Source organism: Chenopodium album, chromosome 2 (genome assembly GCF_948465745.1).
Source record: "Chenopodium album chromosome 2, dcCheAlbu1.1, whole genome shotgun sequence".
NCBI classification, from domain to species: Eukaryota; Viridiplantae; Streptophyta; class Magnoliopsida; order Caryophyllales; family Amaranthaceae; genus Chenopodium; species Chenopodium album.
The window spans coordinates 61,478,405-61,493,833 of record NC_137835.1 but is presented as its reverse complement, the minus strand read 5'-3'; the positions used below and the strand labels follow the sequence as shown (position 1 = coordinate 61,493,833).

At 35.8% G+C, this 15,429-nt stretch overlaps 1 long non-coding RNA gene across 2 annotated transcripts; it reads left to right on the top strand.

Annotated features, from left to right (window-relative positions):
- The first annotated feature begins 11,482 nt into the window (after positions 1 to 11,482).
- On the top strand, positions 11,483 to 14,564 carry LOC145586240 (uncharacterized). Of its 2 annotated transcripts, none has more exons than XR_014100848.1 (2): positions 11,483 to 11,857; positions 13,332 to 14,564. It is a non-coding gene; the product is annotated as an uncharacterized LOC145586240 (long non-coding RNA). The 2 variants fall into 2 exon arrangements; XR_014100847.1 differs by having other exon boundaries at positions 11,483 to 12,169.
- Positions 14,565 to 15,429: the final 865 nt, after the last annotated feature.

Genomic DNA, 15,429 nt, shown 5'->3' with positions numbered 1-15,429 from the left:
ATGAAGCGCTTTAATTTACAAAAGATTTGAGCGGATTTGGTTGAAAGGAAACGACCAAGCTCAAAGTTCGGAGCAAAACCAAGCAACAGCGGCAGCAAGAAAAGAATAGGGAAGACCCTACTCCAGCGCCAGACGACAACATCTAGCGTTTGGAAATAGATTTCAGCGCCTGGCGCAGGATCTCAGCGTCTGGCGACAGAGCCAATTCTTGGCCCCAGCGATATTTCAGCAGCGACATAGCTCGAAGCCTCTCAAAACGGTTATTTCGACTTCACACAGCAATTTTGGGTTCCTTGGTACGCCAGTTAGCCCCTATAAGCAAATTGACATGATTAGTAGTCGGCTCAATTACAATCGTAGTAAGTGATTGACCTGACAAAAAATTGTTTCACTTAGCTTAAGCGCCTAAAGCACTGGCTCATTACAAGCACCAACGTATCGGTTTAAAAGCAAGCACTTAAACGACAATATTTCCAAATATGGATTGTCGCGCATTCTTCTTAAACGACAATTTTTCCAAAAATTGGATTGTCATTCCCAACTGACAATATTTCCAAAAATGGATTGTCGTGCATCTTCTTCAATGACAAATTATCCAAGATTGGATTGTCATCTCTAGCAAAGTTTCCAAGCATGGATTGTCGTGCTCCTTCTTTTTTTGGCAAGTTTTCCGTGATTGGATTGTCATACACCCAGTTCCCTATGGAAAAATTTCCAAAGGATTGTCGTAGGTCTCTACTCATCATAAATTTCGGCAAAGGTTCCTCAACGTGGATTGTCATTCATTTCAATAAGTGGAAAATTTTCCCGAAGTGGATTGTCGGTCGACTCTTTTTTGCAAATGTTCTAAGACACGGATTGTAAATTGTGGCAATATTTTCCTAAAAGGATTGTCGCATAGCGCTGGCAAATTTCCAAGGTGGATTTCTTTCAAGAGTTATATTCCAAGATTTAGATTGTTGATCGTAGCAAAATTCTTATGACAGATTGTTACGAAGCATTGGCAACTTTTCCCAAAAATTGGATTTTGGTAAATTTTCCGAGCTACGGATTGTCAATTCATCGTGGCAACATTTCCAAGGATGGATTGTTACGAAGCATTGACAACTTTCCCTAAATCGGATTGTCATACATCATACAAGAGTTGTGTTGGTAAATATTCCCAAAGAAAAGAGGATTGTCATCACAGCAAAAGCACCGACATACTGGTTCACAAGCAGCAAAGCGCCGACGTACTGGCATAGCAGCATTAAGGATCAACAAGTAGTGATCTTTTCAAAAACTATCACAGCGGAAATTGGAGGCAGTTACAAGTGTAGCAGTCTTCAGGCGGAGTTCTCTAGCTTGTGGAAGATCGTCAAAAGCAAGATGGCATTCCCAAGCTTGCGTAAGGTTGTCACAAACAACGACAAATGCATCGACAAATCGGGTACCTCTAGAGACGTGTGCTCGACGGTTCAAGATACGCGTTTCTTAACTCTTTTATCTGTTTAACTAACACCAGTTTTGTAGGTATCGACGTTACAAGAATGATTTAGGATCGTCGAACGTTCTGAATCATTCTCTGTCCCTATCGATACTTTGACTTTTGTTTTCGAAACTTGCGTTTCTCCAAACTCAGTCAAAGTGGGGGCTTCTATATACACCCATTTGTGTCTCCCCAAAACCAAACCCGGTGATGAGTACCGTTCACGTCGAATCATAATCGAATGAAGTGAAAGTGTGGAAAGTCTAATGCTGCGGATAGTTTTAATTTCTTTTCTTTTATCTATGTTTTTGAAAATCTATTTTAAGAAAATAGACAATCAAGTTTGGTTGGTCCATGATATGGGTCCGTTAATAGTGTAGTTGGATAGAGCTTGAAAAGAGCTTTTCAACGATATATTATAAGCCCAATTCCGATGAATAATGAGGAAGTTATGGCCAAATTACTAAACTGGGCCCATTTTGAACCTTATATGCGGCCCCATGTTCTAGAGGAAGGCCAAATATGGATTTATCATTCCTAATGCAATTAGGAATGGTTTTAGTCTACTAGATTCTTCTAGAAAGTTCTTCTCATTCCTAATTCAATTAGCATTGATAAATTGACTTTTGTTGACTTTTTAGAGTTTTAATCAGAATAAAAGTGTGTTTTTGAGGAAAATACGATTTTTATCCTCCCGTACGGTTAATTTCTATCTGATTTTAGAAAATGCGTCAAAATCCTTATTAGCGCCTAACGCCAGCATTAGCGCCTGGCGCTCGCATTAGCGTCTGGCGCTAACTCTATTTTTTACGTCAGAACTCTGGTTCGATTTTCCATCTTTTTGGATGATTTTCTCTATAAATAGCCTTCTAAAAACTCCGTTTGGGATCATCTACAATCATCAATTCTTTCAACTCTCTAAGATAGAAGCTTTTCTCTCTCTCTCTCTCTTTTCTAAACCTACCCCTCTTTTATAAACAAAATTCCGCACTCACAAGATCTAAATACACCTAGCATAATTCGAAGTTGCCTTCGCCCTGGACGTGAAAGGTTTTAATTTCTGAGGGTTTGGTCCCAAATCTCTATTTCAATTGTTTAATTTAATTGTTTGTTTATTATTTTCCTTGAAGTTACTGACGTGTGTATTTTGTTATTAGAAAGAGGTACGAGGCATCCAAGTAAGTGCTTTAAAGGTTTTTTGTTATTATGATCATGCTTAGGTTGTTGTTATGATTCCTAATATTATGTTAGGGCATTTTGTTCTTCCTAATATCATGTCTATGGTAACTTTAAAATCAAGTATGATTAAAAGTATGATGTCTTTTATGTTCTTCCTAGTATCATGTCTATGGTAACTTTAAAATCAAGTATGATTAAAAGTATGATGTCTTTTATGTTCTTCCTAATATTTATGATTGTTAGTATCATGTTAGGGCTGTATATTTGATCTTTATTGCTTAGTGACATGCTAGGGTTTGTTATTAATCTTTTTAGTATCATGCCTAAGATCTTGCTATTATTATACCTTAACATGATTGTGCTTATAATTGTTATTATGATTATTATTATGTTGCTTGATTATATTTATTGTTATTGCTTGATCACGCCTTTTATTTATGTTTAATGGGAATTGGTACTTGTAATCACGCTTAATAAGATAATTAATAATCTTGTTTAGGGTTAATTTGATTATAATTTAAGTGATCGCCAATAATAGTTTTGTTTGTGCATTAATATTCAACCAACATAGATAAACAGGTTTAGGGTAATCCTATTGATTGCATGTTAGTCAGAAAAAGCACATGAATACGATTATAATAAAATAGAGGCCTATTATTAAGGCAGGTTCCATCTCTTTTAGGTTAGATTCGTACCTTCATCTCCGAATTGCCAGTCATGGTTCAGGACCTATTGGAGTTGACGATCTCCTGGATCGTTAAGGGGTGTAACCTTCACTCTGTGAACGGTTTACAAGTTCCTAAAACTTGTTGGCGACTCTTTTGCTCTATCTTCTTTCCCTTTGAACGCCACCGTACTTAAGTCTATGATCACAGTGGGGTTCAAGTTAGGGGTAATGCTTGAAATATTCCCTACAATATTCCAATATGGAGATTAATTAAAATTCAATCACAAGTATGAAACTTTATGATTCCAATCAACTTAATAAATGATTAAATAATCAAAGTTCAATAAACATACATGTTATTTAGTAACACAAAGTTCCAATCACTTAAAATAATTTAAGATTGGATATTTAGTACTTAAGAGCCTCAAAACACAAACTTTTCACACTTAAAAAAAATTATTTGCAATTATGTGAAAATTTAAGCTAACCATTAAGCACCAATTACTACAAAGTAATCATGATCAAAAGTGGTCTAAATTACAGAAGCATAAAGGAAGGAACCAAACACGCACTCTTGGGCAGAATTTGTCTTTTTTGCCACCCAAAAAGGATCAAAATATTTCCAGAACATCAATTCCACCCAAAATTCACTAGTCTTGGGTGAAAATCTAGGTTCGGGAGCAAAAATTCTAATACAAAATGAGATTAAAATTAATAAAATCAAGTTACTAATCTAATTAACAACAACAACCAAAAATCAATTTTAAACACCTCTAAAAAATTAGTTACAAAAATAAATAAGCAAGGCTCCGATACCGTTGTTGGGTTTCGTAAAGTCCGACTTTCCGCAGAACAAAACCCGACCCCAAGACCCGCTCACAATTAATATAACTAAAAGACACTAAAAACCAAGATAAAGTAAAAAGACAATATTACCCTTGATGCGTTCGCCCCTCACTCCAACGAGCTCTTTCTTCGAAAAACGAGTCTCGCAAGCGCGTAGACCTCCAATGATAGTCCACCCACAACAACAACCCCAATGGTCTCTAACTCGGAGTTTAGCCAAGTTTGGATTAAAACAACTACTCGAGTTTTATGTGAACTTAAAGGTTTTCTCACTATTATGGAGATGCCTTTTTGATTTCCAACTCAAGTGGAATTCTCAAATCCCAATACATGGGTATTTATAGAGAATTCTCACAAATCATTTTACTCTTCCATCAATGTTGGAGAGTTGGTAAAAATCATTTTTCATTTTATTTTTAATTAAAAAACAAAAGAAAAATAGCAAATCAATAATTAATCAACAAGTGTTAACAAGGAGGGAGAAGGTAGGTGAGGACCACAAGGGGAGGGGGGCAACAAAGCCTTGATCCCCAAGATTCCCCAAAACCGCCTCACACCCTCCCCTCACCCGGACCCTTTCATAAAGCGCCACATGGCGCCCAGCCTAACACACCAAGGTGCGCCCAAATGGTAGCCCGATGCTCGACTAGGCCTGCCATTGCGCGCGTATGTGTGCTGGTTGCTGGCTGCAAGGCCTGCCAGCCTGCTCCAACAAGCCAGCACTTGATGCAGGCTGCTGGGTAATGTTATGCGTGCTCTTGCGCGCCACAGCCTTTTAGCCAATGCACCGGCCCGCACACGCGCGCAACAAGCCACACACATGGTGCGGGTATTTTGGTAATTTGTTGATTAATTGATTTTTACCATCTCGTCGTTTTATTAATTTGACTCGACTCGCGATGCTCGGTGTCGACGTTCCTAGCTTGATATCCAACGTCAATGTTCATAATACTCGAGTGACTAATTCATTTTGACAGATCGTTAGTTTCTTGGGTGTGACCTGAAGGGTTAAGTCAAGATAAAGCTGTAACATTAATTGTACATTAATATAAATGATCGAAAGTGGCCTCCAATTAGGCACTCCGATCACTTGACCTCACTGAATAATTTTCTTTCTAATAATTCCAAACCCGTTATCGGAATAATACACTTGTTCGAAGGACATCATTCCTATCATGCGAGTGATTGTTGTTTTTAAAACAGAGAAAATCATTCCTATTTATAGAGAAAAATGACAAAAAAATTATTAGAAAAGAGTCAGAATTCAAATCAGATTAAAATTCCTTTTGACGCGGCGCGACAAGATCATTGCGGCGCAATAGAATCATCACTGTGCGATAACAATAGTTTTTTTACATATTTTGTTTTTATCATAACTTTTGCTTCAAAAGTTGAAACAAGTCATATAATATGTCATTGGAAAGTTCTTGAAGCCTACATTATAAAAAAAATTAGAATCACATTAAAATATATTTTAGAATAAAAGATATGGCCCAAATAGTGGAATGGTGTCCCTTTTGGATAGAGTTTCGTATTTCTGTCATATCTTTTTCGTTATACCTTGGAATTAATAATATAATATATATCATTAAAAGAGAATTTCAAGATCTATCCAACCATCTATAATTTATAAAAATTCCCAACATCACTCATAATCATCATTGCATATCGAAGTATGAAGTGCTTAGCCTCCGTGCCTAAGTTACCCAAATACTTTCATCATTGAGCCAATAATTGAGATAGCCTAGGATGAATTAATCCTTGAACCTTGAGAAATAGTATCAAACAACATTTGACTAAGCTCATTCAACATGCACCTTCAAAACTTCGATTCTTTTTCGCGTCTTTCTTTTTCGGGAGAAAGTCGGTACCCTCCACAAAAATGACGGAAATTTTTTGCTTTTTTGCATTTTTGAGTCACATTGAATCAACAATATGCACACACGGTTCATGAGTCACACGTGTCATTTCACTTCGAGTTGAGTCAACCTCGAGTCAGTCACAGAGAGTCAAGTTTATACCTTGAGTCATGTCAAATCAATTAGTCAAGCGACATTAAGCCTTAGGTCAACCCTAGGACAATTAAAGAGATTAGCAAAGTTCTATGGTCAAAAATAAATACAGGTGCAGCAGAATAGGGAAGACCCTACTCCAGCGCCAGATGACAAAATCTAGCGTCTGGCAAAAGTTTTTAGCGCTTGGCGCTAGATATCAGCGTCTGGCGACAGAGCCAATTCTTTGCGCCAGAGATCTTTCAGCAACGACTGAGCTCGAAGCTTCTCAGAAAGGTGATTTCGACCTCATACAACGATTTCGGGTTCCTTGGTACGCCATTTAGCCCCTATAAGCAATTTGACATGATTAAGTAGTCGGTTTGATTACATTCGCAATAAGTGATCGACCTGACGAAAGATCGTGTCACTTAGCTTAAAGAGCCTAAGCGTTGGCTTATAACGGACATAATGGTTCACAAGCAGCAAACCGCCGACGTACTGGCATAGCGGAAGCAAAGTTCAAGCGAGCTTTAGAGATCGGCTAGCGTTGGTCTTCAGAAAATTTTTCTTCGGAATATTATCGCAACAAACATCATATTATCAAAGACTCCTGTTCAGAGGCGCGTGAACATATTTAAAAAAAGAAGCTCCTTGTTCAGAGATGAGTGAACATCAAAACAGCAAGATGGCGTTCCCTAGATTTTGGAGAGTTGTCAAAAACAACTGAAGGTGATTTCAAGCGAAGTTGTCTTCGATCATGTTCCCTTAGACGTGGAAGATGATCATAAAGCGGAAGAGGATTGTTTCAAGCGAAGCAATCTTCGATAGTGTTCCCTTAGACGTGGAATATTATCAAAGCGGAAGAGGATCGTTTCAAGCGAAACAATCTTCAATACTGGAAGCAGTTACAAGCGTAGCAGTTTTCAAGCGGGATGACATTCTCTTGGCAGAAGGTCATCAAAACTACAGTAAAAATGAAACAATCGGCTACTTTCATAGATGTGTGCTCGACGGTGCAAGATACGCGTTTCTTAACTCTCTTATCTGTTTGACTAACGCTAGTTTGCAGGTATCGGTGTTACAAGAGTGATTAAGGATCGCAGAACGTTCTGAATCATTCTCCGTCCCTATCGATACTTTGACTTTTGTTTTCGACACTTGCGTTTTTCCAAACTCAGTCAAAGTGGGGGCTTCTGTAGACACCCATTTGTGTCTCCCCAAAACCAAACCCAGTGATGAGTGCCTTTTGCGTCGAATCATAATCAAATGAAGTGAAAGTGTGGAAAGTCTAGTGTTGCGGATATTTTTAATTTCTTTTCTCTTCTCTCTGTTTTGGAAAACTTATTTTAAGAAAACAGCCAATCCAGTTTTTTTGGTCCATGATATGGGTCCAATAGTAGTTCAGTTGGATGGGGCTTGACAAGAGCTTTCCAACGATATATTATAAGCCAAATTCCGATGAATATTGACGAAGTTATGGCTAATTTACTACACTGGGCCAGATTGAGCCTTATATGCGGCCCAATGATCTAGGGGAGGGCCTAATATAGATTAATCATTCCTAATTCAATAAGGAATGGTTTTAGTCTTCTAGATTCTTCTATAAGGTTCTTTTCATTTCTAATTCAATTAGCATTGATAAATTGACTTTTGTTGACTTTTTAGTGTTTTAATTAGAATCAAAGAACATTTTTGAGGAAAAATACTATTTTATCCTCCTGTACGGCAATTTTTATCTGATTTGAAGAAAATGCTTGGATTTCTGAGTCAGCGCCAACGCCAGTTGTAGCGCCTGACGCTACGATTGGCGCCTGGCGCCAACCATAGCGTCTGGCGCCAACTGGACTTTTTGCGTCAGAACTCTATTTTTGATATTTTATCTTTTTGGCTGATTTTCTTTATAAATAACGCCGTCAAAAACTCCGTTTTGATTCATCAATTCTCATCAATAATCACCAACTCTCATCAAGATTCTCTTGATTACTCTCTCTCTCTCTTTTCTAAACTAACCTTCTCTCTCCGCATTCGCAAGACTTAGATACACCTAGCCATATTCGAAGTTGCCTTCGCCCTAGACGTGAAAGGTTTAATTTCTAAGGGTTTGGTCCCAAATCTCTCTTTCAATTATTTAATTTAATTGTTTTGTTTATTATTTTCCTTGAAGTTACTAACGTGTGTATTTTGTTATTAGAAAGAGGTACGAGGCATCAAAGTATGTACTTTAATGGTTTTTATCGATGTTATGATATAGAGTTCATGCTTAGATTGTTATTTTGATTCCTAGTATCATGTCTAGGGTAACTTTAATATTAAGTATGATTAAAAGTATGATGTCTTTTATGTTCTTTCTAATATTTATGATTGTTAGTATCATGTTAGGGTTAAAGCTTTGATTTTTATTGCTTAGTGACATGCTAGGGTTTGTTATTAATCTTGTTAGTATCATGCCTAGGATCTTGCTATTATTATTATGCTTTAACATGATTCATGATTATTTTCATAATTGTTTTGATTATGATTATAATTTTATGATTATTATTATTATGATTATTATTATTATGATAATTATTGATGATTATTATTATGTTGCTTGATTTTTATTGTTATTGCTTTATCACACCTTTTATACATGATTAAAGGGAATTTGTACTTGTAATCACGCTTAATAAGATAATTAATAATCTTTTTTAGGGTTAATTTGATTATAATTCAAGTGATCGCTAATAATAGTTTTATTTGTGCATTAATATTCAACCAACATAGATTAAACAGGTTTAGGTTAATCCTATTGATTGTATGTTAGTCAAAAAGCGCACATGAATACGATCAGAATAATGTAGAGGCCTATTATTAGGGCAGGTTCAATCTCTTTTAGGTTGGATTTGTAACTTCATCCCCGAACCCTATTCGGTTCAAGACCTTATGGAGTTGATGATCTCTTGGATCGTTAAGGGGTGTAACCTTCACCTCGTGAACGGTTTACAAGTTCCTAAAAAAACTTGTTGGCGACTCTTTTGCTCTATCTTCTTTCCCTTTGGACGCCACCGTACTTTAGTTTATGATCACAGTGGGGTTCGAGCTAGGCGTTAACGCTTGAAATATTCCCTATAGTGTCACTATTGGATTGGACCACGTGTTAAGGGGTACCATAAACAAAAGTGATACAAAATGAAGTTTTATTATCACTTCGATGTAAAAATTGGCAAAATGCTCTTTTTATTACCAATAAGTCTTTTGTAATGCGAGTGTATGTTAATTTGATGGTAACTTTAACTATTTTTATTGTAATTCTGATCACTTAAAGAGTAACTTTTAATTTGTCATTGGTTTGAATTTTATTTTAATATGTAATTTCTTATAGATTAATAATTACATAATATAAAAGCTAATAATTAAATTATTATAATACACTATAAGTTTGTTGGTTTTCATGAGTCCGACTCATCGCTGAATAAAACCCGAGCCAAGATCACACTCACAATTAATATAATCAAAAGACATAATTAACATAATTAAAATGAATTAAGGAAAGACTTAATTACCCTTGAAGCGTGCTTCGCTTGTACCCCGAGCTCTTACTTGAGAAAGGTCTAAGCCTCGCACGGGCGAAAACCTCCAATAGTATCCACCTGCAACTCGACCCCGATTTGTTCTATTGCTTAGAGGTTATCTAAGCCAGACCAAATACTCGAGTAATTATATGTGTTTAAAGGTCTCAATAGAGATGCCTTTTCTAACACTTTATTCAAGTGATTTTTCCCATACCCCAACTTAGGTATTTATATGGAAAATCATAAGTGAAATCCTCTATCCCATCAATGTGGGAGAGTTGGTAAAATCAATATTCTTTCTTTATTTTTAAATCAAAAATAAAATTAAATATCCAACAACTAATTAATCAACAAGTGGTACATTTATTAGAAGAGTTAGGTAAGGACCAGAAGGAGGGGAGGGGACTAAACTTGATCCCCAAACATCTCCCTTATAGCAGGCCACCTACACAATTAAACCACCAATGAGGGGCTGCCACATGGCACCCTCATTAGGCACCAAAGCAGCCTGGTGGGCTACAACCTAGGCCCAGCTAATTGCTAGCCTTTACGCGGCTTGCGGCTACAACCTTGGCCCAGCTAGCTACAGGCCTTAGTGCAGCTTGCGGCTGTAGCCTTGTCCCAGCTAGCTGCTGGATTGGCTTCCGGTTGCTGCCTCGGCCTACCTTGCTGCTGGCCTTAGCTTGCGGCTGCTGCCTCAGCCCAGCTGGCGCGGCTACCACCATGCTAGCCTTGCTGCGGTAGCATGTACCAGCCAGCCTAAGGTCGGCTTGGTGCGCTTGCTAGCCACCTCAACTATACCAAATGCCCCTAGGCTTCAGTTTGCCCGAGGAAATCCGATCCTAGGGGTATTTCGATAAATTGCTGATTAGTTGATGATTTTACCGTATCGTCTTTTATTATTTTGACTTGACTTCTGACGCTCGGTATCGACGCTCCAAGCTCGAATTTCCGACATCTAACTATTAATTACTCTCACGACTCATTAATTCCTTCTAAATTATTTCGTTGTGTTAGTTTGTTAGATGCTTGGGTGTGACCCAAAGGGTTTAGTCAAGATTAAGTTGTACTATTAATTAACCTGTAATATTAATTCCTCATCAATATTACTGATCGGTAGCGGCCTCTACCTAGGCATTCTGATCACTTGACCTCATTGAATAATTAGCTTTATAGTAATTTCGAACCCTCTTTCGAAATAATACACTTGTTCGTAGGACACCATTCCTATCAATCTCCAATTGTCCTTCCAGAAAAGTGTGCTTTTAGTGTATAGCCTTTTTCCTATGTCGCTTAATGTCTCTTTATGAACTATAAAGTAAGATTTATTCGTCATCCTTATTACATCCCGAAGTGCTTCTCGATATCCAAGTCCGACTGTAATACCCGAGATTTTAAAACCCAATTTACATACTCTAATATTTATTTTATTAGCTTAATTAAGGTTTTGTCTCTATTTTAACAAGAACAAACGTTTTAGTCTTAAATTTTATTTTAAAATCATATTATACTATTCTGGAAGCAAACTTTTCGAAGGAACGTAATTTATTTTAAAATGTATTTCAAGTGAAGTAATATTTTTATGTTCCGTATGTTTAAATATTTATAGAATCTGTATTTTTACCCGAGAAAATAAAATGACCAAAATACCCTTATTCATACAGAAGGATAAAACCCATCTCTTCCCGCCCCTTTCTCCTCAGAATTAAGTATTGAAGGTCTTCACTTGTTGCTTAATTTTATATGCCTAAATCAATTAAAGTTTATTTAGCAATTAAGAGCTTATTCCCATGAAACAAAAGACAAAAGCCACCTCTTAACTCCCCTCTTCCTTCACGGTTAAGTATTGAAGAGGTGAAGTCAAAATTTTGCTTCTCAATGATTTGTTGCTCAATCTTTGTGTTAATCACATACTACGTAAATCTTATCCTATCATTTCACTTCTTCTCTTTTAAGTTTTTAACAACAAACAAGCTATACTATATAACCTCCCATTTTCCCAAGGCAACGCCACAACCACCACCACAATCACCTTCAACGTACCCTGCCCAGGTGACCAAGTTAATGGCTGCCGCCAGCCTTCTCCTCCCTCCTTTTATAGCTTCGTGCTTGATTGCCATCTTGCCAAGCCCCTTGTTTTGTTTAAGCCCATGTAAGTCTACTATTTTTTAGGATTAATAATCCTTAACTTTCCTATTTATTATAAAATATAGTAGTATTTTTTTTTTGTAATGATCATAGTATCATATATGTACTTACATACTGATATATATGCCCATTTCTAATAAAATGAGTATTTTACTATTTATGTTTTTTATATACTAAAATAATTAAATAGCATATAGTTTTAATCATTTTTCCTACTCATGCAATAATTTATATTTTTAAGAGGAATCGGACCTCGGTGCTTAGTGAGAACGATAGAATAAAGGCTAACAAGAAGGTTATCAGACTATAAATCGAGGTAACGGTTATTGCTAGTACCCGTAATTCCCTTCGAAATGCGTTTATTAAAGTATGATGTTAAACTTGAACTGAAAGTGATTTATGTCTTTGATATTTTTTATGATTTACGGGATAATAACTATGGTTTGTCTAAAAATTTTCCCTAAAATATATGATTTTATGAGAAATAACAAGAATACTATAATGATGAGTTTTACGGTACAATGTAAATATTTTGTAAAGATAATTTACTATTTTCCAAAAGCATTCTGAATGACTGGAATTTCTTAATTTCTATTAATTTATCAAAAAAATGTAAATATAATCTGATATGATTGAGCAATAGCTCCCATCAGGGCACTAGTTCATTCCTGTTATAAAGCACTGGCTCCCCCTGTTAGGAGCACTGGCTCCCTCTGTTAGTGGGAGACGTCCTACCCCTATTAAATATATAATGATTATAATGATTTTATTAAAAAGGTTATGAATGAAGCTGGCTTATTGAAATAGAGTTTTATTACATGTTTTAATATATTCTACCCTCCTTGATTTATTAACTAAAATGAATTAAAATACTGTTATATTTTTCTATTTTTGGTACTGCTGGAACAAAGGGAACACGTAAAGGCAAGGATTTAAGAAGCTCACTAGTTATTTATAGTTTTAAGATGATTTATTAATTAGCATGTAAGACTTTAGTAAGTTTATATTAAAATAAGATATTCAATTATTAAAGTAGGATTAATGTCTATATTGGATAGATTTCTATATTATATAAATTAAGGTTGGTAGGTATGAATGTTGCCTTGTAACTCTTGTGAGGAAGTTACGGCAGTGACGTCTCGACCAAATTAGGTTAATTCCGCTGCTAAGATTACCTTAATACTTGAGTTAGAGGTCGGGACGTTACAGCTTGGTATCAGAGCAAAAGATTCTGAGGCTGTAAATAAAGCCCTATTGGTTTTATCTCAGGTGTTTTTTTGTTTAGAAAGAAGAGTTAAGGTTGTACGGTTAGAAAGAATTTTTTTTCTGTATAATAAGCATAATTATATTATAACCATAAGTGTATGAATAGAAACATGTAATGATATATAACTGATCTGAGTGAGAGCGTAGGAATGGGATAAAGGGATTGATTTTTCTTTTATGGTCATGCCATCTTGATCGATTATTTTATGCAGAATGTCGTCTATCAAAGGAGGTATTACCAATGAAACAAACAACGACGTTTTTGTTAACGATGAAATGGTTCACGAGGAACATGTCCAAGAGGCCAGGAAGACAACGAGGAACAACCTATTAAGGGGTATGAAGAAAGAATGGGACGACTCAAGAATGTGAGTACGTTGTTAGCCGAACTAGTTTATGATTCTTGGAAAAAGAAAGATACAAATATAGACGATAGTACGTGAATGTTCAAAAAGTTTTCATCCCTCTACCCACCATCATATGATGGTAAGCCTAATCCAATCGAGTTCGAAGATTGGATTAATCGTATGGATCAATTATTTGAGACCTTACGATGTCCTGAAAAGATGAAAGTTAACTTTGCTACATTTCATCTCTCTAGTCAAGAAAATTTATAATGGAAAGTTAATAAAGAAAGGAAGTAGGAATCTTTAAGGAGACATAAAGAGGATGATTTTCTTCACATACAACAAGGAGCAATGAGTGTAGTGTTGGAGTATGAAAACAAATTCATGGAACTATCTAAGTTTAATCGTTTTGAAAGAGGTTTGCACTTGAAGTATCAAGATATATTAGAAACTCAATGATTTACCTCTTATCAAGATATGATTGATGTTGCAACTAATGTAGAACGAGTGGTGTTACTTTGAGAGGCCCAAGTGCTTATAAGAGGAAGATTGAAAATCAAAACCATGGAGGAGCAAAGAGACCAAACCAAGGTGACCAAAACGACAAAAGGAATAATGATAGAGGTCCAAGTAAACACGTCTCTATGGTGTGCCAAGTGTGGAAAGAGGAACCATACCGAAAGCGAATGTTGGGCTGGAACGAATACCTGTTACCGATGTGGAAGTCAAGACTATTTTGTTACCCATAGATAAAAGAGGAAGTGGAACAAACCAGAGGCAAGGTAACAAAGACAACAACGTTGTTAGGGTAACACATAACCCATAACGACCACCTGCAGGTGGAAGGGTCTACATGTTGAAAACTAGCGAGGAAGATGAAGATCGTGCTAATGTTGATGCTCTTTGAACTTAGTTCATCCTGATTATGGAGGTTTTATGTAGTACGTCATATAACTATGTGTAAAAGTTTCTACTTTCTTAATAATGGTCAACTTTATTCCAGCATAGGAGAAATGCTCGGAAACGAATGTAAGGATATAATGTTATTTTGAAATGGTCTAATGATATAGTTCGAATGATTAAGGATTGTGACAAGTATACACGTTCCAATGATTAAATTAACAGTTACAAGCTAAGTTCGAATGAGCTCCAGTTTCAAGGACGAAACTTTTTCTAATGCGGTAAGAATGTAATACTCGAGATTTTAAAACCCGATATATCATACTCTAATATTTATTTTATTAACTTAATTAAGGTTTTGTCTCTATTTTAACAAGAACGAATGTTATAGTCTTAAATTTTATTTTTAAATCATATTATACTATTCCGAAAGCTAATTTTTTGAAGGAAAGTAATTTATTTTAAAATGTATTTTAGTTTAAGTAATATTTTATGTTCTGTATGTTTAAATATTTATATCAAAATCTGTATTTTTAACCGAGAAAATAAAATGACAAAATACCCTTATTCATTCAGAATGATAAAAACCCACCTCTTCCCGCCCCTTTCTGTTCACAATTAAGTATTGAAGGTCTTATACTTGTTGCTTAATTTTATATGCCCAAATCAATCAAAGTTGATTTATTAATTTTAGCCTAATTAAGAGCTTATCCCCATGGAACAAAAGACAAAAGCCACCTCTTAACTACCCTCTTCCATCATGGTTATGTATTGAAGAGGTGAAGTTAAAATAATTAAATAGTATATAGTTTTAATGATTTTCCCTACTCATGCAATAATTTATATTTTTAAGAGGAATCAGACCTCGGAGCTTAGTGAGAATGATAGAATAAAGGCTAACAAGAAGGTTATCATACTGTAAATTGAGGTAACGGCTATTGCTAGTACCCGCACTTCCCTTCGAAATGTGTTTATTACAGTATGATGTTATGATTGAACTGAAAGTGATTCATGTCTTTGATATATTTTATGATTTGCGGGATTATAACTATGATTTGTCTGA